Raw genomic sequence first — 20,621 nt, 5'->3', positions numbered from 1 at the left:
TAGAAAAGAAAGAAGAATAATTTGATTGGTGTCAAGAGTCATGGGAACATCACAAAGTGGGCAGGTCAATGCAGGAAAGGGGCGTGGTTCCAGATAGTGTGTTTATTCCACGTGGTGATGTCACTGTCTGGGTCTCTGTTAAGGTACTGGCAGCAATCTTCTGCCATTTCATTATAGTTCATGCTTTTTTGGAAGGGGAAATTTCATTCTAAAATTGGTGGTCTTCCCAGACTGAGTTTGTACCTCTGCATTTTGCTAGTGCTGACTCCTACAAAGTCCTCATATGTGGGCATCTAGACTGCATCATTCCTGATAGCGGCAGACTGCGTTTACCCTCTCACAAGCATGTTGTTCACAACTAAACCACAAACACAATTGTCTGTGTAGAGTCAGGCCTAGAGTCAGCTAAAGAAATGTACAGTAGCTTCAGTTCTTCTTATCTTACCAAATGATTGAGATTGTCCACTACATGAGCAACTTCATTAATACCTTGACACCAGTTGCAGTTGGACATGTTTCTGATCTTCTTGTGGTATTCATCCCTGTGTGTTTGCTTTGAAAATAAAAAAAACTGAACATTTGGAATTTGGTACAGCATCTCCCTTTTCCCAAGGAACCCTAGTTCCTATTTGTCAATCAAAAGAAGTTGAAAATATGGAGCACTTCACTGATTTGTGTGTCATCCCTTTACAAGTTCCATGCTAATCTTTGTACAACATCTTCCTAGTACCAAGTGACTCTTTGTCTAATTAAAAAAGAACAAAATATGGAACGCTTCACGGATTTGCGTGTCATTCTTTCGCAGGGGCCATGCTAATCTTCTCTGTATCGATCCAATTTTAGTATATGTGCAGCCGTAGCAAGCACATCAACAAGCTTCTCGGCTGCCACTTATAATACTGACCAAATCATTGTTCTGCTCACCAAGACCTTGTATGGAGTATTGTGTAAAAATTTGATAAAATATTTAGAGAGCAAATGCTTAGTTACCCTAATTGCATTTTCCAAGAGGCTGGTAACTTGTGGAGGTGCATGATTAAAGTATTCTTAGTTTGTGTAGCAAAGTAAGAAGAATAATTTGATTGGTGTCAAGAGTCATAGGAACATCATGAAGTGGGCAGGTCAATGCAGGAAAAGGGGCGTGGTTCCAGGCAGTGTGTTTATTCCACATGGTGATGTCACTGTCTGGGTCTCTGTTAAGGTACTGGCAGCAATCTTCTGCCATTTCGTTATAGTTCATGCTTTTTTGGAAGGGGAAATTTCATTCTCAAATATGTGGTCTTCCCAGACTGTGGTTGTACCTCTGCATTTTGCTAGTGCTGACTCCTACAAAGTCCCCATATGTGGGCATCTAGACTGCATCATTCCTGATAGCGACAGACTGCGTTTACACTCTCACAAGCATTTTGTTCACAACTAAACCATAAACACAATTGTCTGCGTAGAGTCAGTCCTAGAGTCAGCTAAAGAAATGTACAGCAGCTTCAGATCTTCTAATCTTACCAAATGATTGAGATTGTCCACTACATGAGCAACTTCATTAATACATTGACACCAGTTGCATTTGGAAAAGTTTCTGATCTTCTTATGGTCTTTATCCCTGTGTGTTTGCTTTGAAAATAAAATAAATATTTAAAATTTGGCACAGCATCTCCCTTTTCCCAAGGAACCCTAGTTCCTATTTGTCAATCAAAAAAAGTTGAAAATATGGAGCACTTCACTGATTTGTGTGTCATCCCTTTACAAGTTCCATGCTAATCTTGGTACAACATCTTCCTAGTCCCAAGTGACTCTTTGTCTAATTAAAAAAGAACAAAATACGGAACGCTTCACAATTTTAGTATATGTGCAGCCGTAGCAAGCACATCAACCAGCTTCTCAGCTGCCACTTATAATACTGACCATATCATTGTTCTGCTCACCAAGACCTTGTATGGAGTATTGTGTAAAAATGTGATAAAATATTTGGAGAGCAAATGATTAGTTACCCTAATTGCATTTTCCAAGAGGCTGTTAACTTGTAGAGGTGCATGATTAAAGTGTGGTCAGTTTGTGTAGCAAAGAAAGATGAATAATTTGATTGGTGTCAAGAGTCATGGGAACATCACAAAGTGGGCAGGTCAATGCAGGAAAGGGGCGTGGTTCCAGTCAGTGTGTTTATTCCATGTGGTGATGTCACTGTCTGGGTCTCTGTTAAGGTACTGGCAGCCATCTTCTGCCATTTCATTATAGTTCATGCTTTTTTGGAAGGGGAAATTTCATTCTCAATTATAAGGTCTTCACAGACTGAGGTTGTACCTTTGCATTTTGCTAGTTTTGACTCCTACAAAATCCCAATATGTGGGCATCTAGACTGCATCATTCCTGATAGCGACAGACTGCGTTTACCCTCTCACAAGCATGTTGTTCAAAACTAAACCACAAACACAATTGTCTGTGTAGTCAGTCCTAGTGTCAGCTAAAGAAATGTACAGCAGCTTCAGTTCTTCTTATCATACCAAATGATTGAGATTGTCCACTACATGAGCAACTTCATTAATACATTGACACCAGATGCAGTTGGACATGTTTCTGATCTTCTTATGGAGTTCATCCTTGTGTTTTTGCTTTGAAAAAAAAAAAAACTAAACATTTGGAATTTGGCACAGCATCTCCCTTTTCCTAAGGAACCCTAGTTCCTATTTGTCAATCAAAAAAAGTTGAAAATATGGAGCACTTCACTGATTTGTGTGTCATCCCTTTACAAGTTCCATGCTAATCTTGGTACAACATCTTCCCAGTCCCAAGTGACTCTTTGTCTAATTAAAAAAGAACAAAATATGGAATGCTTCACGGATTTGCGTGTCTTCCTTTCGCAGGGGCCATGCTAAACTTCTCTGTATCGATCCAATTTTAGTATATGTGCAGCCGTAGCAAGCACATCAACAAGCTTCTCAGCTGCCACTTATAATACTGACCATATCATTGTTCTGCTCACCAAGACCTTGTATGGAGTATTGTGTAAAAATGTGATAAAATATTTGGAGAGCAAATGCTTAGTTACCATAATTGCATTTTCCAAGAGGCTGGTAACTTGTGGAGGTGCATGATTAAAGTATTCTTAGTTTGTGTAGCAAAGTAAGAAGAATAATTTGATTGGTGTCAAGAGTCATAGGAACATCATGAAGTGGGCAGGTCAATGCAGGAAAGGGGCGTGGTTCCAGGCAGTTTGTTTATTCCACGTGGTGATGTCACTGTCTGGGTATCTGTTAAGGTACTGGCAGCAATCTTCTGCCATTTCATTATAGTTCATGCTTTTTTGGAAGGGGAAATTTCATTCTCAAATATGTGGTCTTCCCAGACTGTGGTTGTACTCCTGACTCCTACAAAGTCCCCATATGTGGGCATCTAGACTGCATCATTCCTGATAGCGGCAGACTGCGTTTACCCTCTTACAAGCATGTTGTTCAAAACTAAACCACAAACACAATTGTCTGCGTTGAGTCAGGCCTAGTGTCAGCTAAAGAAATGTACAGCAGCTTCAGATCTTCTAATCATACCAAATGATTGAGATTGTCCACTACATGAACAACTTCATCAATACATTGACACCAGTTGCAGTTGGAAAAGTTTCTGATCTTCTTATGGTCTTTATCCCTGTGTGTTTGCTTTGAAAATAAAATAAACATTTGAAATTTGGCACAGCATCTCCCTTTTCCTAAAGAAACCCTAGTTCCTATTTGTCAATCAAAAAAAGTTGAAAATATGGAGGACTTCACTGATTTGTGTGTCATCTTTTTGCAAGTTCCATGCTAATCTTGGTACAACCTCTTCCTAGTCCCAAGTGACTCTTTGTCTAATTAAAAAAGAACAAAATATGGAACGCTTCACGAATGTGCGTGTCATCCTTTCGCAGGGGCCATGCTAATCTTCTCTGTATCGATCCAATTTTAGTATATGTGCAGCCGTAGCAAGCACATCAACCAGCTCCTCCGCTGCCACTTATAATACTGACCATATCATTGTTCTGCTCACCAAGACCTTGTATGGAGTATTGTGTAAAAATGTGATAAAATATTTGGAGAGCAAATGCTTAGTTACCCTAATTGCATTTTCCAAGAGGCTGGTAACTTGTGGAGGTGCATGATTAAAGTGTGGTCAGTTTGTGTAGCAAAGAAAGATGAATAATTTGATTGGTGTCAAGAGTCATGGGAACATCACAAAGTGGGCAGGTCAATGCAGGAAAAGGGGCGTGGTTCCAGGCAGTGTGTTTATTCCATGTGGTGATGTCACTGTCTGGGTCTCTGTTAAGGTTCTGGCAGCCATCTTCTGCCATTTCATTATAGTTCATGCTTTTTTGGAAGGGGAAATTTCATTCTCAATTATAAGGTCTTCACAGACTGAGGTTGTACCTTTGCATTTTGCTAGTTTTGACTCCTACAAAATCCCAATATGTGGGCATCTAGACTGCATGATTGAGATTGTCCACTACATGAACAACTTCATCAATACATTGACACCAGTTGCAGTTTGAAAAGTTTCTGATCTTCTTATGGTCTTTATCGCTGTGTGTTTGCTTTGAAAATAAAAGAAACATTTGGAATTTGTCACAGCATCTTCCTTTTCCTAAGGAACCCTAGTTCCTATTTGTCAATCAAAAAAAGTTGAAAATATGGAGCACTTCACTAATTTGTGGGTCATCCTTTTGCAAGTTCCATGCTAATCTTGGTACAACATCTTCCTAGTCCCAAGTGACTCTTTGTCTAATTAAAAAAGAACAAAATATGGAACGCTTCACGAATTTGCGTGTCATCCTTTCGCAGGGGCCATGCTAATCTTCTCTGTATCGATCCAATTTTAGTATATGTGCAGCCGTAGCAAGCACATAAACAAGCTCCTCCGCTGCCACTTATAATACTGACCATATCATTGTTCTGCTCACCAAGACCTTGTATGGAGAATTTTGTAAAAATGTGATAAAATATTTGGAGAGCAAATGCTTTGTTACCCTAAATGCAATTTCCAAGAGGCTGGTAACTTGTGGAGGTGCATCATTAAAGTATGGTCAGTTTGTGTAGCAAAGAAAGAAGAATAATTTGATTGGTGTCAAGAGTCAAAGGAACATCACAAAGTGGGCAGGTCAATGCAGGAAAGGGGCGTGGTTCCAGGCAGTTTGTTTATTCCACGTGGTGATGTCACTGTCTGGGTCTCTGTTAAGGTACTGGCAGCCATCTTCTGCCATTTCATTATAGTTCATGCTTTTTTGGAAGGGGAAATTTCATTCTCAAATATGTGGTCTTCCCAGACTGAGGTGGGACCTCTGCATTTTGCTAGTTTTGACTCCTACAAAATCCCAATATGTGGGCATCTAGACTGCATCATTCCTGATAGCGGCAGACTGCGTTTACCCTCTTACAAGCATGTTGTTCAAAACTAAACCACAAACACAATTGTCTGCGTAGAGTACGTCCTAGAGTCAGCTAAAGAAATGTACAGCAGCTTCAGTTCTTCTTATCATACGAAATGATTGAGATTGTCCACTACATGAGCAACTTCATTAATACCTTGACACCAGTTGCAGTTGGATATGTTTCTGACCTTCTTATGGTATTCATCCCTGTGTGTTTGCTTTGAAAATAAAATAAACTGAACATTTGGAATTTGGCACAGCATCTTCCTTTTCCCAAGGAACCCTAGTTCCTATTTGTCAATCAAAAAAAGTTGAAAATATGGAGCACTTCACTGATTTGTGTGTCATCCCTTTACAAGTTCCATGCTAATCTTTGTACAACATCTTCCTAGTACCAAGTGACTCTTTGTCTAATTAAAAAAGAACAAAATATGGAACGCTTCACGGATTTGCGTGTCATTCTTTCGCAGGGGCCATGCTAATCTTCTCTGTATCGATCCAATTTTAGTATATGTGCAGCCGTAGCAAGCACATCAACAAGCTTCTCGGCTGCCACTTATAATACTGACCAAATCATTGTTCTGCTCACCAAGACCTTGTATGGAGTATTGTGTAAAAATTTGATAAAATATTTAGAGAGCAAATGCTTAGTTACCCTAATTGCATTTTCCAAGAGGCTGGTAACTTGTGGAGGTGCATGATTAAAGTATTCTTAGTTTGTGTAGCAAAGTAAGAAGAATAATTTGATTGGTGTCAAGAGTCATAGGAACATCATGAAGTGGGCAGGTCAATGCAGGAAAAGGGGCGTGGTTCCAGGCAGTGTGTTTATTCCACATGGTGATGTCACTGTCTGGGTCTCTGTTAAGGTACTGGCAGCAATCTTCTGCCATTTCGTTATAGTTCATGCTTTTTTGGAAGGGGAAATTTCATTCTCAAATATGTGGTCTTCCCAGACTGTGGTTGTACCTCTGCATTTTGCTAGTGCTGACTCCTACAAAGTCCCCATATGTGGGCATCTAGACTGCATCATTCCTGATAGCGACAGACTGCGTTTACACTCTCACAAGCATTTTGTTCACAACTAAACCATAAACACAATTGTCTGCGTAGAGTCAGTCCTAGAGTCAGCTAAAGAAATGTACAGCAGCTTCAGATCTTCTAATCTTACCAAATGATTGAGATTGTCCACTACATGAGCAACTTCATTAATACATTGACACCAGTTGCATTTGGAAAAGTTTCTGATCTTCTTATGGTCTTTATCCCTGTGTGTTTGCTTTGAAAATAAAATAAATATTTAAAATTTGGCACAGCAACTCCCTTTTCCCAAGGAACCCTAGTTCCTATTTGTCAATCAAAAAAAGTTGAAAATATGGAGCACTTCACTGATTTGTGTGTCATCCCTTTACAAGTTCCATGCTAATCTTGGTACAACATCTTCCTAGTCCCAAGTGACTCTTTGTCTAATTAAAAAAGAACAAAATACGGAACGCTTCACAATTTTAGTATATGTGCAGCCGTAGCAAGCACATCAACCAGCTTCTCAGCTGCCACTTATAATACTGACCATATCATTGTTCTGCTCACCAAGACCTTGTATGGAGTATTGTGTAAAAATGTGATAAAATATTTAGAGAGCAAATGATTAGTTACCCTAATTGCATTTTCCAAGAGGCTGTTAACTTGTAGAGGTGCATGATTAAAGTGTGGTCAGTTTGTGTAGCAAAGAAAGATGAATAATTTGATTGGTGTCAAGAGTCATGGGAACATCACAAAGTGGGCAGGTCAATGCAGGAAAGGGGCGTGGTTCCAGGCAGTGTGTTTATTCCATGTGGTGATGTCACTGTCTGGGTCTCTGTTAAGGTACTGGCAGCCATCTTCTGCCATTTCATTATAGTTCATGCTTTTTTGGAAGGGGAAATTTCATTCTCAATTATAAGGTCTTCACAGACTGAGGTTGTACCTCTGCATTTTGCTAGTTTTGACTCCTACAAAATCCCAATATGTGGGCATCTAGACTGCATCATTCCTGATAGCGACAGACTGCGTTTACCCTCTTACAAGCATGTTGTTCACAACTAAACCACAAACACAATTGTCTGTGTAGAGTCAGGCCTAGTGTCAGCTAAAGAAATCTACAGCAGCTTCAGTTTTTCTTATCATACGAAATGATTGAGATTGTCCACTACATGAGCAACTTCATTAATATATTGACACCAGATGCAGTTGGACATGTTTCTGATCTTCTTATGGAGTTCATCCTTGTGTTTTTGCTTTGAAAAAAAAAAAAACTAAACATTTGGAATTTGGCACAGCATCTCCCTTTTCCTAAGGAACCCTAGTTCCTATTTGTCAATCAAAAAAAGTTGAAAATATGGAGCACTTCACTGATTTGTGTGTCATCCCTTTACAAGTTCCATGCTAATCTTGGTACAACATCTTCCCAGTCCCAAGTGACTCTTTGTCTAATTAAAAAAGAACAAAATATGGAATGCTTCACGGATTTGCGTGTCTTCCTTTCGCAGGGGCCATGCTAAACTTCTCTGTATCGATCCAATTTTAGTATATGTGCAGCCGTAGCAAGCACATCAACAAGCTTCTCAGCTGCCACTTATAATACTGACCATATCATTGTTCTGCTCACCAAGACCTTGTATGGAGTATTGTGTAAAAATTTGATAAAATATTTAGAGAGCAAATGCTTAGTTACCCTAATTGCATTTTCCAAGAGGCTGGTAACTTGTGGAGGTGCATGATTAAAGTATTCTTAGTTTGTGTAGCAAAGTAAGAAGAATAATTTGATTGTTGTCAAGAGTCAGAGGAACATCACAAAGTGGGCAGGTCAATGCAGGAAAGGGGCGTGGTTCCAGGCAGCGTGTTTATTCCACGTGGTGATGTCACTGTCTGGGTCTCTGTTAAGGTACTGGCAGCAATCTTCTGCCATTTCATTATAGTTCATGCTTTTTTGGCAGGGGAAATTTCATTCTCAAATATGTGGTCTTCCCAGACTGTGGTTGTACCTTTGCATTTTGCTAGTTTTGACTCCTACAAAATCCCCATATGTGGGCATCTAGACTGCATCATTCCTGATAGCGACAGACTTTGTTTACCCTCTCACTAGCATGTTGTTCAAAACTAAACCACAAACACAATTGTCTGCGTAGAGTCAGGCCTAGAGTCAGCTAAAGAAGTGTACAGCAGCTTCAGTTCTTCTTATCATACCAAATGATTGAGATTGTCCACTACATGAGCAACTTCATTAATACATTGACACCAGATGCAGTTGGACATGTTTCTGACCTTCTTATGGTGTTCATCCTTGTGTTATTGCTTTGAAAAAAAAAAAAAACGAAACATTTGGAATTTGGCACAGCATCTTCTTTTTCCTAAGGAACCCTAGTTCCTATTTGTCAATCAAAAAAAGTTGAAAATATGGAGCACTTCACTGATTTGTGTGTCATCTTTTTGCAAGTTCCATGCTAATCTTGGTACAACATCTTCCTAGTCCCAAGTGACTCTTTGTCTAATTAAAAAAGAACAAAATATGGAACGCTTCACGGATTTGCGTGTCATCCTTTCGCAGGGGCCATGCTAATCTTCTCTGTATCGATCCAATTTTAGTATATGTAACTTGTGGAGGTGCATGATAAAAGTACTGTTAGATTGTGTAGAAAAGAAAGAAGAATAATTTGATTGGTGTCAAGAGTCATGGGAACATCACAAAGTGGGCAGGTCAATGCAGGAAAGGGGCGTGGTTCCAGATAGTGTGTTTATTCCACGTGGTGATGTCACTGTCTGGGTCTCTGTTAAGGTACTGGCAGCAATCTTCTGCCATTTCATTATAGTTCATGCTTTTTTGGAAGGGGAAATTTCATTCTAAAATTGGTGGTCTTCCCAGACTGAGTTTGTACCTCTGCATTTTGCTAGTGCTGACTCCTACAAAGTCCTCATATGTGGGCATCTAGACTGCATCATTCCTGATAGCGGCAGACTGCGTTTACCCTCTCACAAGCATGTTGTTCACAACTAAACCTCAAACACAATTGTCTGTGTAGAGTCAGGCCTAGAGTCAGCTAAAGAAATGTACAGTAGCTTCAGTTCTTCTTATCTTACCAAATGATTGAGATTGTCCACTACATGAGCAACTTCATTAATACCTTGACACCAGTTGCAGTTGGACATGTTTCTGATCTTCTTGTGGTATTCATCCCTGTGTGTTTGCTTTGAAAATAAAAAAAACTGAACATTTGGAATTTGGTACAGCATCTCCCTTTTCCCAAGGAACCCTAGTTCCTATTTGTCAATCAAAAGAAGTTGAAAATATGGAGCACTTCACTGATTTGTGTGTCATCCCTTTACAAGTTCCATGCTAATCTTTGTACAACCTCTTCCTAGTACCAAGTGACTCTTTGTCTAATTAAAAAAGAACAAAATATGGAATGCTTCACGGATTTGCGTGTCTTCCTTTCGCAGGGGCCATGCTAAACTTCTCTGTATCGATCCAATTTTAGTATATGTGCAGCCGTAGCAAGCACATCAACAAGCTTCTCAGCTGCCACTTATAATACTGACCATATCATTGTTCTGCTCACCAAGACCTTGTATGGAGTATTGTGTAAAAATGTGATAAAATATTTGGAGAGCAAATGCTTAGTTACCATAATTGCATTTTCCAAGAGGCTGGTAACTTGTGGAGGTGCATGATTAAAGTATTTTTAGTTTGTGTAGCAAAGTAAGAAGAATAATTTGATTGGTGTCAAGAGTCATAGGAACATCATGAAGTGGGCAGGTCAATGCAGGAAAGGGGCGTGGTTCCAGGCAGTTTGTTTATTACACGTGGTGATGTCACTGTCTGGGTATCTGTTAAGGTACTGGCAGCAATCTTCTGCCATTTCATTATAGTTCATGCTTTTTTGGAAGGGGAAATTTCATTCTCAAATATGTGGTCTTCCCAGACTGTGGTTGTACTCCTGACTCCTACAAAGTCCCCATATGTGGGCATCTAGACTGCATCATTCCTGATAGCGGCAGACTGCGTTTACCCTCTTACAAGCATGTTGTTCAAAACTAAACCACAAACACAATTGTCTGCGTTGAGTCAGGCCTAGTGTCAGCTAAAGAAATGTACAGCAGCTTCAGATCTTCTAATCATACCAAATGATTGAGATTGTCCACTACATGAACAACTTCATCAATACATTGACACCAGTTGCAGTTGGAAAAGTTTCTGATCTTCTTATGGTCTTTATCCCTGTGTGTTTGCTTTGAAAATAAAATAAACATTTGAAATTTGGCACAGCATCTCCCTTTTCCTAAAGAAACCCTAGTTCCTATTTGTCAATCAAAAAAAGTTGAAAATATGGAGGACTTCACTGATTTGTGTGTCATCTTTTTGCAAGTTCCATGCTAATCTTGGTACAACCTCTTCCTAGTCCCAAGTGACTCTTTGTCTAATTAAAAAAGAACAAAATATGGAACGCTTCACGAATGTGCGTGTCATCCTTTCTCAGGGGCCATGCTAATCTTCTCTGTATCGATCCAATTTTAGTATATGTGCAGCCGTAGCAAGCACATCAACCAGCTCCTCCGCTGCCACTTATAATACTGACCATATCATTGTTCTGCTCACCAAGACCTTGTATGGAGTATTGTGTAAAAATGTGATAAAATATTTGGAGAGCAAATGCTTAGTTACCCTAATTGCATTTTCCAAGAGGCTGTTAACTTGTGGAGGTGCATGATTAAAGTGTGGTCAGTTTGTGTAGCAAAGAAAGATGAATAATTTGATTGGTGTCAAGAGTCATGGGAACATCACAAAGTGGGCAGGTCAATGCAGGAAAAGGGGCGTGGTTCCAGGCAGTGTGTTTATTCCATGTGGTGATGTCACTGTCTGGGTCTCTGTTAAGGTTCTGGCAGCCATCTTCTGCCATTTCATTATAGTTCATGCTTTTTTGGAAGGGGAAATTTCATTCTCAATTATAAGGTCTTCACAGACTGAGGTTGTACCTTTGCATTTTGCTAGTTTTGACTCCTACAAAATCCCAATATGTGGGCATCTAGACTGCATGATTGAGATTGTCCACTACATGAGCAACTTCATTAATACATTGACACCAGTTGCAGTTTGAAAAGTTTCTGATCTTCTTATGGTCTTTATCGCTGTGTGTTTGCTTTGAAAATAAAAGAAACATTTGGAATTTGTCACAGCATCTTCCTTTTCCTAAGGAACCCTAGTTCCTATTTGTCAATCAAAAAAAGTTGAAAATATGGAGCACTTCACTAATTTGTGGGTCATCCTTTTGCAAGTTCCATGCTAATCTTGGTACAACATCTTCCTAGTCCCAAGTGACTCTTTGTCTAATTAAAAAAAGAACAAAATATGGAACGCTTCACGAATTTGCGTGTCATCCTTTCGCAGGGGCCATGCTAATCTTCTCTGTATCGATCCAATTTTAGTATATGTGCAGCCGTAGCAAGCACATCAACAAGCTCCTCCGCTGCCACTTATAATACTGACCATATCATTGTTCTGCTCACCAAGACCTTGTATGGAGAATTTTGTAAAAATGTGATAAAATATTTGGAGAGCAAATGCTTTGTTACCCTAAATGCAATTTCCAAGAGGCTGGTAACTTGTGGAGGTGCATCATTAAAGTATGGTCAGTTTGTGTAGCAAAGAAAGAAGAATAATTTGATTGGTGTCAAGAGTCAAAGGAACATCACAAAGTGGGCAGGTCAATGCAGGAAAGGGGCGTGGTTCCAGGCAGTGTGTTTATTCCACGTGGTGATGTCACTGTCTGGGTCTCTGTTAAGGTACTGGCAGCCATCTTCTGCCATTTCATTATAGTTCATGCTTTTTTGGAAGGGGAAATTTCATTCTCAAATATGTGGTCTTCCCAGACTGAGGTGGGACCTTTGCATTTTGCTAGTTTTGACTCCTACAAAATCCCAATATGTGGGCATCTAGACTGCATCATTCCTGATAGCGGCAGACTGCGTTTACCCTCTTACAAGCATGTTGTTCAAAACTAAACCACAAACACAATTGTCTGCGTAGAGTACGTCCTAGAGTCAGCTAAAGAAATGTACAGCAGCTTCAGTTCTTCTTATCATACGAAATGATTGAGATTGTCCACTACATGAGCAACTTCATTAATACCTTGACACCAGTTGCAGTTGGATATGTTTCTGACCTTCTTATGGTATTCATCCCTGTGTGTTTGCTTTGAAAATAAAATAAACTGAACATTTGGAATTTGGCACAGCATCTTCCTTTTCCCAAGGAACCCTAGTTCCTATTTGTCAATCAAAAAAAGTTGAAAATATGGAGCACTTCACTGATTTGTGTGTCATCCCTTTACAAGTTCCATGCTAATCTTGGTACAACATCTTCCTAGTCCCAAGTGACTCTTTGTCTAATTAAAAAAGAACAAAATACGGAACGCTTCACAATTTCAGTATATGTGCAGCCGTAGCAAGCACATCAACAAGCTTCTCAGCTGCCACTTATAATACTGACCATATCATTGTTCTGCTCACCAAGACCTTGTATGGAGTATTGTGTAAAAATTTGATAAAATATTTAGAGAGCAAATGCTTAGTTACCCTAATTGCATTTTCCAAGAGGCTGGTAACTTGTGGAGGTGCATGATTAAAGTATTCTTAGTTTGTGTAGCAAAGTAAGAAGAATAATTTGATTGTTGTCAAGAGTCAGAGGAACATCACAAAGTGGGCAGGTCAATGCAGGAAAGGGGCGTGGTTCCAGGCAGCGTGTTTATTCCACGTGGTGATGTCACTGTCTGGGTCTCTGTTAAGGTACTGGCAGCCATCTTCTGCCATTTCATTATAGTTCATGCTTTTTTGGCAGGGGAAATTTCATTCTCAAATATGTGGTCTTCCCAGACTGTGGTTGTACCTTTGCATTTTGCTAGTTTTGACTCCTACAAAATCCCCATATGTGGGCATCTAGACTGCATCATTCCTGATAGCGACAGACTTTGTTTACCCTCTCACTAGCATGTTGTTCAAAACTAAACCACAAACACAATTGTCTGCGTAGAGTCAGGCCTAGAGTCAGCTAAAGAAGTGTACAGCAGCTTCAGATCTTCTAATCATACCAAATGATTGAGATTGTCCACTACATGAGCAACTTCATTAATACATTGACACCAGATGCAGTTGGACATGTTTCTGACCTTCTTATGGTGTTCATCCTTGTGTTATTGCTTTGAAAAAAAAAAAAAAACGAAACATTTGGAATTTGGCACAGCATCTTCTTTTTCCTAAGGAACCCTAGTTCCTATTTGTCAATCAAAAAAAGTTGAAAATATGGAGCACTTCACTGATTTGTGTGTCATCTTTTTGCAAGTTCCATGCTAATCTTGGTACAACATCTTCCTAGTCCCAAGTGACTCTTTGTCTAATTAAAAAAGAACAAAATATGGAACGCTTCACGGATTTGCGTGTCATCCTTTCGCAGGGGCCATGCTAATCTTCTCTGTATCGATCCAATTTTAGTATATGTAACTTGTGGAGGTGCATGATAAAAGTACTGTTAGATTGTGTAGAAAAGAAAGAAGAATAATTTGATTGGTGTCAAGAGTCATGGGAACATCACAAAGTGGGCAGGTCAATGCAGGAAAGGGGCGTGGTTCCAGATAGTGTGTTTATTCCACGTGGTGATGTCACTGTCTGGGTCTCTGTTAAGGTACTGACAGCAATCTTCTGCCATTTCATTATAGTTCATGCTTTTTTGGAAGGGGAAATTTCATTCTAAAATTGGTGGTCTTCCCAGACTGAGTTTGTACCTCTGCATTTTGCTAGTGCTGACTCCTACAAAGTCCTCATATGTGGGCATCTAGACTGCATCATTCCTGATAGCGGCAGACTGCGTTTACCCTCTCACAAGCATGTTGTTCACAACTAAACCTCAAACACAATTGTCTGTGTAGAGTCAGGCCTAGAGTCAGCTAAAGAAATGTACAGTAGCTTCAGTTCTTCTTATCTTACCAAATGATTGAGATTGTCCACTACATGAGCAACTTCATTAATACCTTGACACCAGTTGCAGTTGGACATGTTTCTGATCTTCTTGTGGTATTCATCCCTGTGTGTTTGCTTTGAAAATAAAAAAAACTGAACATTTGGAATTTGGTACAGCATCTCCCTTTTCCCAAGGAACCCTAGTTCCTATTTGTCAATCAAAAGAAGTTGAAAATATGGAGCACTTCACTGATTTGTGTGTCATCCCTTTACAAGTTCCATGCTAATCTTGGTACAACATCTTCCTAGTACCAAGTGACTCTTTGTCTAATTAAAAAAGAACAAAATATGGAACGCTTCACGGATTTGCGTGTCATCCTTTCGCAGGGGCCATGCTAATCTTCTCTGTATCGATCCAATTTTAGTATATGTGCAGCCGTAGCAAGCACATCAACAAGCTTCTTGGCTGCCACTTATAATACTGACCAAATCATTGTTCTGCTCACCAAGACCTTGTATGGAGTATTGTGTAAAAATTTGATAAAATATTTAGAGAGCAAATGCTTAGTTACCCTAATTGCATTTTCCAAGAGGTTGGTAACTTGTGGAGGTGCATGATTAAAGTATTCTTAGTTTGTGTAGCAAAGTAAGAAGAATAATTTGATTGGTGTCAAGAGTCATAGGAACATCATGAAGTGGGCAGGTCAATGCAGGAAAAGGGGCGTGGTTCCAGGCAGTGTGTTTATTCCACATGGTGATGTCACTGTCTGGGTCTCTGTTAAGGTACTGGCAGCAATCTTCTGCCATTTCGTTATAGTTCATGCTTTTTTGGAAGGGGAAATTTCATTCTCAAATATGTGGTCTTCCCAGACTGTGGTTGTACCTCTGCATTTTGCTAGTGCTGACTCCTACAAAGTCCCCATATGTGGGCATCTAGACTGCATCATTCCTGATAGCGACAGACTGCGTTTACACTCTCACAAGCATTTTGTTCACAACTAAACCATAAACACAATTGTCTGCGTAGAGTCAGTCCTAGAGTCAGCTAAAGAAATGTACAGCAGCTTCAGATCTTCTAATCTTACCAAATGATTGAGATTGTCCACTACATGAGCAACTTCATTAATACATTGACACCAGTTGCAGTTGGATATGTTTCTGATCTTCTTATGGTCTTTATCCCTGTGTGTTTGCTTTGAAAATAAAATAAATATTTAAAATTTGGCACAGCAACTCCCTTTTCCCAAGGAACCCTAGTTCCTATTTGTCAATCAAAAAAAGTTGAAAATATGGAGCACTTCACTGATTTGTGTGTCATCCCTTTACAAGTTCCATGCTAATCTTGGTACAACATCTTCCTAGTCCCAAGTGACTCTTTGTCTAATTAAAAAAGAACAAAATACGGAACGCTTCACAATTTTAGTATATGTGCAGCCGTAGCAAGCACATCAACAAGCTTCTCGGCTGCCACTTATAATACTGACCATATCATTGTTCTGCTCACCAAGACCTTGTATGGAGTATTGTGTAAAAATGTGATAAAATATTTAGAGAGCAAATGATTAGTTACCCTAATTGCATTTTCCAAGAGGCTGTTAACTTGTAGAGGTGCATGATTAAAGTGTGGTCAGTTTGTGTAGCAAAGAAAGATGAATAATTTGATTGGTGTCAAGAGTCAGAGGAACATCACAAAGTGGGCAGGTCAATGCAGGAAAGGGGCGTGGTACCAGTCAGTGTGTTTATTCCACGTGGTGATGTCACTGTCTGGGTCTCTGTTAAGGTACTGGCAGCCATCTTCTGCCATTTCATTATAGTTCATGCTTTTTTGGAAGGGGAAATTTCATTCTCAATTATAAGGTCTTCACAGACTGAGGTTGTACCTCTGCATTTTGCTAGTTTTGACTCCTACAAAATCCCAATATGTGGGCATCTAGACTGCATCATTCCTGATAGCGACAGACTGCGTTTACCCTCTCACAAGCATGTTGTTCAAAACTAAACCACAAACACAATTGTCTGTGTAGTCAGTCCTAGTGTCAGCTAAAGAAATCTACAGCAGCTTCAGTTTTTCTTATCATACGAAATGATTGAGATTGTCCACTACATGAGCAACTTCATTAATATATTGACACCAGATGCAGTTGGACATGTTTCTGATCTTCTTATGGAGTTCATCCTTGTGTTTTTGCTTTGAAAAAAAAAAAAACTAAACATTTGGAATTTGGCACAGCATCTCCCTTTTCCTAAGGAACCCTAGTTCCTATTTGTCAATCAAAAAAAGTTGAAAATATGGAGCACTTCACTGATTTGTGTGTCATCCCTTTACAAGTTCCATGCTAATCTTGGTATAACATCTTCCCAGTCCCAAGTGACTCTTTGTCTAATTAAAAAAGAACAAAATATGGAATGCTTCACGGATTTGCGTGTCTTCCTTTCGCAGGGGCAATGCTAAACTTCTCTGTATCGATCCAATTTTAGTATATGTGCAGCCGTAGCAAGCACATCAACAAGCTTCTCAGCTGCCACTTATAATACTGACCATATCATTGTTCTGCTCACCAAGACCTTGTATGGAGTATTGTGTAAAAATGTGATAAAATATTTGGAGAGCAAATGCTTAGTTACCATAATTGCATTTTCCAAGAGGCTGGTAACTTGTGGAGGTGCATGATTAAAGTATTCTTAGTTTGTGTAGCAAAGTAAGAAGAATAATTTGATTGGTGTCAAGAGTCATAGGAACATCATGAAGTGGGCAGGTCAATGCAGGAAAGGGGCGTGGTTCCAGGCAGTTTGTTTATTACACGTGGTGATGTCACTATCTGGGTCTCTGTTAAGGAACTGGCAGCAATCTTCTGCCATTTCATTATAGTTCATGCTTTTTTGGAAGGGGAAATTTCATTCTCAAATATGTGGTCTTCCCAGACTGTGGTTGTACTCCTGACTCCTACAAAGTCCCCATATGTGGGCATCTAGACTGCATCATTCCTGATAGCGGCAGACTGCGTTTACCCTCTTACAAGCATGTTGTTCAAAACTAAACCACAAACACAATTGTCTGCGTTGAGTCAGGCCTAGTGTCAGCTAAAGAAATGTACAGCAGCTTCAGATCTTCTAATCATACCAAATGATTGAGATTGTCCACTACATGAACAACTTCATCAATACATTGACACCAGTTGCAGTTGGAAAAGTTTCTGATCTTCTTATGGTCTTTATCCCTGTGTGTTTGCTTTGAAAATAAAATAAACATTTGAAATTTGGCACAGCATCTCCCTTTTCCTAAAGAAACCCTAGTTCCTATTTGTCAATCAAAAAAAGTTGAAAATATGGAGGACTTCAATGATTTGTGTGTCATCTTTTTGCAAGTTCCATGCTAATCTTGGTACAACCTCTTCCTAGTCCCAAGTGACTCTTTGTCTAATTAAAAAAGAACAAAATATGGAACGCTTCACGAATGTGCGTGTCATCCTTTCGCAGGGGCCATGCTAATCTTCTCTGTATCGATCCAATTTTAGTATATGTGCAGCCGTAGCAAGCACATCAACCAGCTTCTCAGCTGCCACTTATAATACTGACCATATCATTGTTCTGCTCACCAAGACCTTGTATGGAGTATTGTGTAAAAATGTGATAAAATATTTGGAGAGCAAATGCTTAGTTACCCTAATTGCATTTTCCAAGAGGCTGTTAACTTGTGGAGGTGCATGATTAAAGTGTGGTCAGTTTGTGTAGCAAAGAAAGATGAATAATTTGATTGGTGTCAAGAGTCATGGGAACATCACAAAGTGGGCAGGTCAATGCAGGAAAAGGGGCGTGGTTCCAGGCAGTGTGTTTATTCCATGTGGTGATGTCACTGTCTGGGTCTCTGTTAAGGTTCTGGCAGCCATCTTCTGCCATTTCATTATAGTTCATGCTTTTTTGGAAGGGGAAATTTCATTCTCAATTATAAGGTCTTCACAGACTGAGGTTGTACCTTTGCATTTTGCTAGTTTTGACTCCTACAAAATCCCAATATGTGGGCATCTAGACTGCATGATTGAGATTGTCCACTACATGAACAACTTCATCAATACATTGACACCAGTTGCAGTTTGAAAAGTTTCTGATCTTCTTATGGTCTTTATCGCTGTGTGTTTGCTTTGAAAATAAAAGAAACATTTGGAATTTGGCACAGCATCTTCCTTTTCCTAAGGAACCCTAGTTCCTATTTGTCAATCAAAAAAAGTTGAAAATATGGAGCACTTCACTAATTTGTGGGTCATCCTTTTGCAAGTTCCATGCTAATCTTGGTACAACATCTTCCTAGTCCCAAGTGACTCTTTGTCTAATTAAAAAAGAACAAAATATGGAACGCTTCACGAATTTGCGTGTCATCCTTTCGCAGGGGCCATGCTAATCTTCTCTGTATCGATCCAATTTTAGTATATGTGCAGCCGTAGCAAGCACATCAACAAGCTCCTCCGCTGCCACTTATAATACTGACCATATCATTGTTCTGCTCACCAAGACCTTGTATGGAGAATTTTGTAAAAATGTGATAAAATATTTGGAGAGCAAATGCTTTGTTACCCTAAATGCAATTTCCAAGAGGCTGGTAACTTGTGGAGGTGCATCATTAAAGTATGGTCAGTTTGTGTAGCAAAGAAAGAAGAATAATTTGATTGGTGTCAAGAGTCAAAGGAACATCACAAAGTGGGCAGGTCAATGCAGGAAAGGGGCGTGGTTCCAGGCAGTGTGTTTATTCCACGTGGTGATGTCACTGTCTGGGTCTCTGTTAAGGTACTGGCAGCCATCTTCTGCCATTTCATTATAGTTCATGCTTTTTTGGAAGGGGAAATTTCATTCTCAATTATGTGGTCTTCCCAGACTGAGGTTGTACCTCTGCATTTTGCTAGTTTTGACTCCTACAAAATCCCAATATGTGGGCATCTAGACTGCATCATTCCTGATAGCGGCAGACTGCGTTTACCCTCTTACAAGCATGTTGTTCAAAACTAAACCACAAACACAATTGTCTGCGTAGAGTACGTCCTAGAGTCAGCTAAAGAAATGTACAGCAGCTTCAGTTCTTCTTATCATACGAAATGATTGAGATTGTCCACTACATGAGCAACTTCATTAATACCTTGACACCAGTTGCAGTTGGATATGTTTCTGACCTTCTTATGGTATTCATCCCTGTGTGTTTGCTTTGAAAATAAAATAAACTGAACATTTGGAATTTGGCACAGCATCTTCCTTTTCCCAAGGAACCCTAGTTCCTATTTGTCAATCAAAAAAAGTTGAAAATATGGAGCACTTCACTGATTTGTGTGTCATCCCTTTACAAGTTCCATGCTAATCTTTGTACAACATCTTCCTAGTACCAAGTGACTCTTTGTCTAATTAAAAAAGAACAAAATATGGAACGCTTCACGGATTTGCGTGTCATCCTTTCGCAGGGGCCATGCTAATCTTCTCTGTATCGATCCAATTTTAGTATATGTGCAGCCGTAGCAAGCACATCAACAAGCTTCTCGGCTGCCACTTATAATACTGACCAAATCATTGTTCTGCTCACCAAGACCTTGTATGGAGTATTGTGTAAAAATTTGATAAAATATTTAGAGAGCAAATGCTTAGTTACCCTAATTGCATTTTCCAAGAGGCTGGTAACTTGTGGAGGTGCATGATTAAAGTATTCTTAGTTTGTGTAGCAAAGTAAGAAGAATAATTTGATTGGTGTCAAGAGTCATAGGAACATCATGAAGTGGGCAGGTCAATGCAGGAAAAGGGGCGTGGTTCCAGGCAGTGTGTTTATTCCACATGGTGATGTCACTGTCTGGGTCTCTGTTAAGGTACTGGCAGCAATCTTCTGCCATTTCGTTATAGTTCATGCTTTTTTGGAAGGGGAAATTTCATTCTCAAATATGTGGTCTTCCCAGACTGTGGTTGTACCTCTGCATTTTGCTAGTGCTGACTCCTACAAAGTCCCCATATGTGGGCATCTAGACTGCATCATTCCTGATAGCGACAGACTGCGTTTACACTCTCACAAGCATTTTGTTCACAACTAAACCATAAACACAATTGTCTGCGTAGAGTCAGTCCTAGAGTCAGCTAAAGAAATGTACAGCAGCTTCAGATCTTCTAATCTTACCAAATGATTGAGATTGTCCACTACATGAGCAACTTCATTAATACATTGACACCAGTTGCATTTGGAAAAGTTTCTGATCTTCTTATGGTCTTTATCCCTGTGTGTTTGCTT

The 20,621-nt window shown here is 39.6% G+C and overlaps 24 non-coding genes across 24 annotated transcripts; 8 read left to right on the top strand and 16 right to left on the bottom strand.

Annotated features, from left to right (window-relative positions):
• Nucleotides 1-760: 760 nt before the first annotated feature.
• On the bottom strand, nt 761-867 carry LOC114783933 (U6 spliceosomal RNA). Its single transcript, XR_003748685.1, has one exon. It is a non-coding gene; the product is annotated as a U6 spliceosomal RNA (small nuclear RNA).
• A 371-nt stretch (nt 868-1,238) lies between these two features.
• LOC114783996 (U1 spliceosomal RNA) lies at nt 1,239-1,398 on the top strand. Its single transcript, XR_003748745.1, has one exon. It is a non-coding gene; the product is annotated as a U1 spliceosomal RNA (small nuclear RNA).
• Nucleotides 1,399-2,813: 1,415 nt separating this feature from the next.
• On the bottom strand, nt 2,814-2,920 carry LOC114783960 (U6 spliceosomal RNA). Its single transcript, XR_003748711.1, has one exon. It is a non-coding gene; the product is annotated as a U6 spliceosomal RNA (small nuclear RNA).
• A 930-nt stretch (nt 2,921-3,850) lies between these two features.
• On the bottom strand, nt 3,851-3,957 carry LOC114783861 (U6 spliceosomal RNA). The gene has a single exon (XR_003748618.1). It is a non-coding gene; the product is annotated as a U6 spliceosomal RNA (small nuclear RNA).
• An 800-nt stretch (nt 3,958-4,757) lies between these two features.
• Nucleotides 4,758-4,864, bottom strand: LOC114783850 (U6 spliceosomal RNA). Its single transcript, XR_003748607.1, has one exon. It is a non-coding gene; the product is annotated as a U6 spliceosomal RNA (small nuclear RNA).
• Nucleotides 4,865-5,814: 950 nt separating this feature from the next.
• LOC114783931 (U6 spliceosomal RNA) lies at nt 5,815-5,921 on the bottom strand. The gene has a single exon (XR_003748684.1). It is a non-coding gene; the product is annotated as a U6 spliceosomal RNA (small nuclear RNA).
• A 371-nt stretch (nt 5,922-6,292) lies between these two features.
• On the top strand, nt 6,293-6,452 carry LOC114783995 (U1 spliceosomal RNA). The gene has a single exon (XR_003748744.1). It is a non-coding gene; the product is annotated as a U1 spliceosomal RNA (small nuclear RNA).
• Nucleotides 6,453-7,869: 1,417 nt separating this feature from the next.
• On the bottom strand, nt 7,870-7,976 carry LOC114783959 (U6 spliceosomal RNA). Its single transcript, XR_003748710.1, has one exon. It is a non-coding gene; the product is annotated as a U6 spliceosomal RNA (small nuclear RNA).
• A 370-nt stretch (nt 7,977-8,346) lies between these two features.
• LOC114783851 (U1 spliceosomal RNA) lies at nt 8,347-8,506 on the top strand. Its single transcript, XR_003748608.1, has one exon. It is a non-coding gene; the product is annotated as a U1 spliceosomal RNA (small nuclear RNA).
• A 421-nt stretch (nt 8,507-8,927) lies between these two features.
• LOC114783950 (U6 spliceosomal RNA) lies at nt 8,928-9,032 on the bottom strand. The gene has a single exon (XR_003748701.1). It is a non-coding gene; the product is annotated as a U6 spliceosomal RNA (small nuclear RNA).
• Nucleotides 9,033-9,817: 785 nt separating this feature from the next.
• Nucleotides 9,818-9,924, bottom strand: LOC114783965 (U6 spliceosomal RNA). The gene has a single exon (XR_003748715.1). It is a non-coding gene; the product is annotated as a U6 spliceosomal RNA (small nuclear RNA).
• A 930-nt stretch (nt 9,925-10,854) lies between these two features.
• Nucleotides 10,855-10,961, bottom strand: LOC114783938 (U6 spliceosomal RNA). The gene has a single exon (XR_003748690.1). It is a non-coding gene; the product is annotated as a U6 spliceosomal RNA (small nuclear RNA).
• Nucleotides 10,962-11,762: 801 nt separating this feature from the next.
• Nucleotides 11,763-11,869, bottom strand: LOC114783853 (U6 spliceosomal RNA). The gene has a single exon (XR_003748610.1). It is a non-coding gene; the product is annotated as a U6 spliceosomal RNA (small nuclear RNA).
• A 370-nt stretch (nt 11,870-12,239) lies between these two features.
• On the top strand, nt 12,240-12,403 carry LOC114783835 (U1 spliceosomal RNA). The gene has a single exon (XR_003748592.1). It is a non-coding gene; the product is annotated as a U1 spliceosomal RNA (small nuclear RNA).
• An 838-nt stretch (nt 12,404-13,241) lies between these two features.
• LOC114783840 (U1 spliceosomal RNA) lies at nt 13,242-13,401 on the top strand. Its single transcript, XR_003748597.1, has one exon. It is a non-coding gene; the product is annotated as a U1 spliceosomal RNA (small nuclear RNA).
• Nucleotides 13,402-13,823: 422 nt separating this feature from the next.
• On the bottom strand, nt 13,824-13,928 carry LOC114783949 (U6 spliceosomal RNA). Its single transcript, XR_003748700.1, has one exon. It is a non-coding gene; the product is annotated as a U6 spliceosomal RNA (small nuclear RNA).
• Nucleotides 13,929-14,713: 785 nt separating this feature from the next.
• LOC114783926 (U6 spliceosomal RNA) lies at nt 14,714-14,820 on the bottom strand. The gene has a single exon (XR_003748679.1). It is a non-coding gene; the product is annotated as a U6 spliceosomal RNA (small nuclear RNA).
• Nucleotides 14,821-15,191: 371 nt separating this feature from the next.
• On the top strand, nt 15,192-15,351 carry LOC114783993 (U1 spliceosomal RNA). The gene has a single exon (XR_003748742.1). It is a non-coding gene; the product is annotated as a U1 spliceosomal RNA (small nuclear RNA).
• Nucleotides 15,352-16,766: 1,415 nt separating this feature from the next.
• LOC114783970 (U6 spliceosomal RNA) lies at nt 16,767-16,873 on the bottom strand. Its single transcript, XR_003748719.1, has one exon. It is a non-coding gene; the product is annotated as a U6 spliceosomal RNA (small nuclear RNA).
• A 930-nt stretch (nt 16,874-17,803) lies between these two features.
• Nucleotides 17,804-17,910, bottom strand: LOC114783860 (U6 spliceosomal RNA). The gene has a single exon (XR_003748617.1). It is a non-coding gene; the product is annotated as a U6 spliceosomal RNA (small nuclear RNA).
• Nucleotides 17,911-18,710: 800 nt separating this feature from the next.
• On the bottom strand, nt 18,711-18,817 carry LOC114783849 (U6 spliceosomal RNA). Its single transcript, XR_003748606.1, has one exon. It is a non-coding gene; the product is annotated as a U6 spliceosomal RNA (small nuclear RNA).
• Nucleotides 18,818-19,187: 370 nt separating this feature from the next.
• LOC114783841 (U1 spliceosomal RNA) lies at nt 19,188-19,351 on the top strand. Its single transcript, XR_003748598.1, has one exon. It is a non-coding gene; the product is annotated as a U1 spliceosomal RNA (small nuclear RNA).
• Nucleotides 19,352-19,767: 416 nt separating this feature from the next.
• Nucleotides 19,768-19,874, bottom strand: LOC114783904 (U6 spliceosomal RNA). The gene has a single exon (XR_003748659.1). It is a non-coding gene; the product is annotated as a U6 spliceosomal RNA (small nuclear RNA).
• A 371-nt stretch (nt 19,875-20,245) lies between these two features.
• On the top strand, nt 20,246-20,405 carry LOC114783992 (U1 spliceosomal RNA). Its single transcript, XR_003748741.1, has one exon. It is a non-coding gene; the product is annotated as a U1 spliceosomal RNA (small nuclear RNA).
• The last annotated feature ends 216 nt before the right edge of the window (nt 20,406-20,621 follow it).

The sequence above is a fragment of the Denticeps clupeoides genome, unplaced genomic scaffold, assembly GCF_900700375.1.
Source record: "Denticeps clupeoides unplaced genomic scaffold, fDenClu1.1, whole genome shotgun sequence".
In the NCBI taxonomy this organism is placed as follows: domain Eukaryota; kingdom Metazoa; phylum Chordata; class Actinopteri; order Clupeiformes; family Denticipitidae; genus Denticeps; species Denticeps clupeoides.
This window is presented reverse-complemented; position numbering and strand designations above follow the sequence as displayed.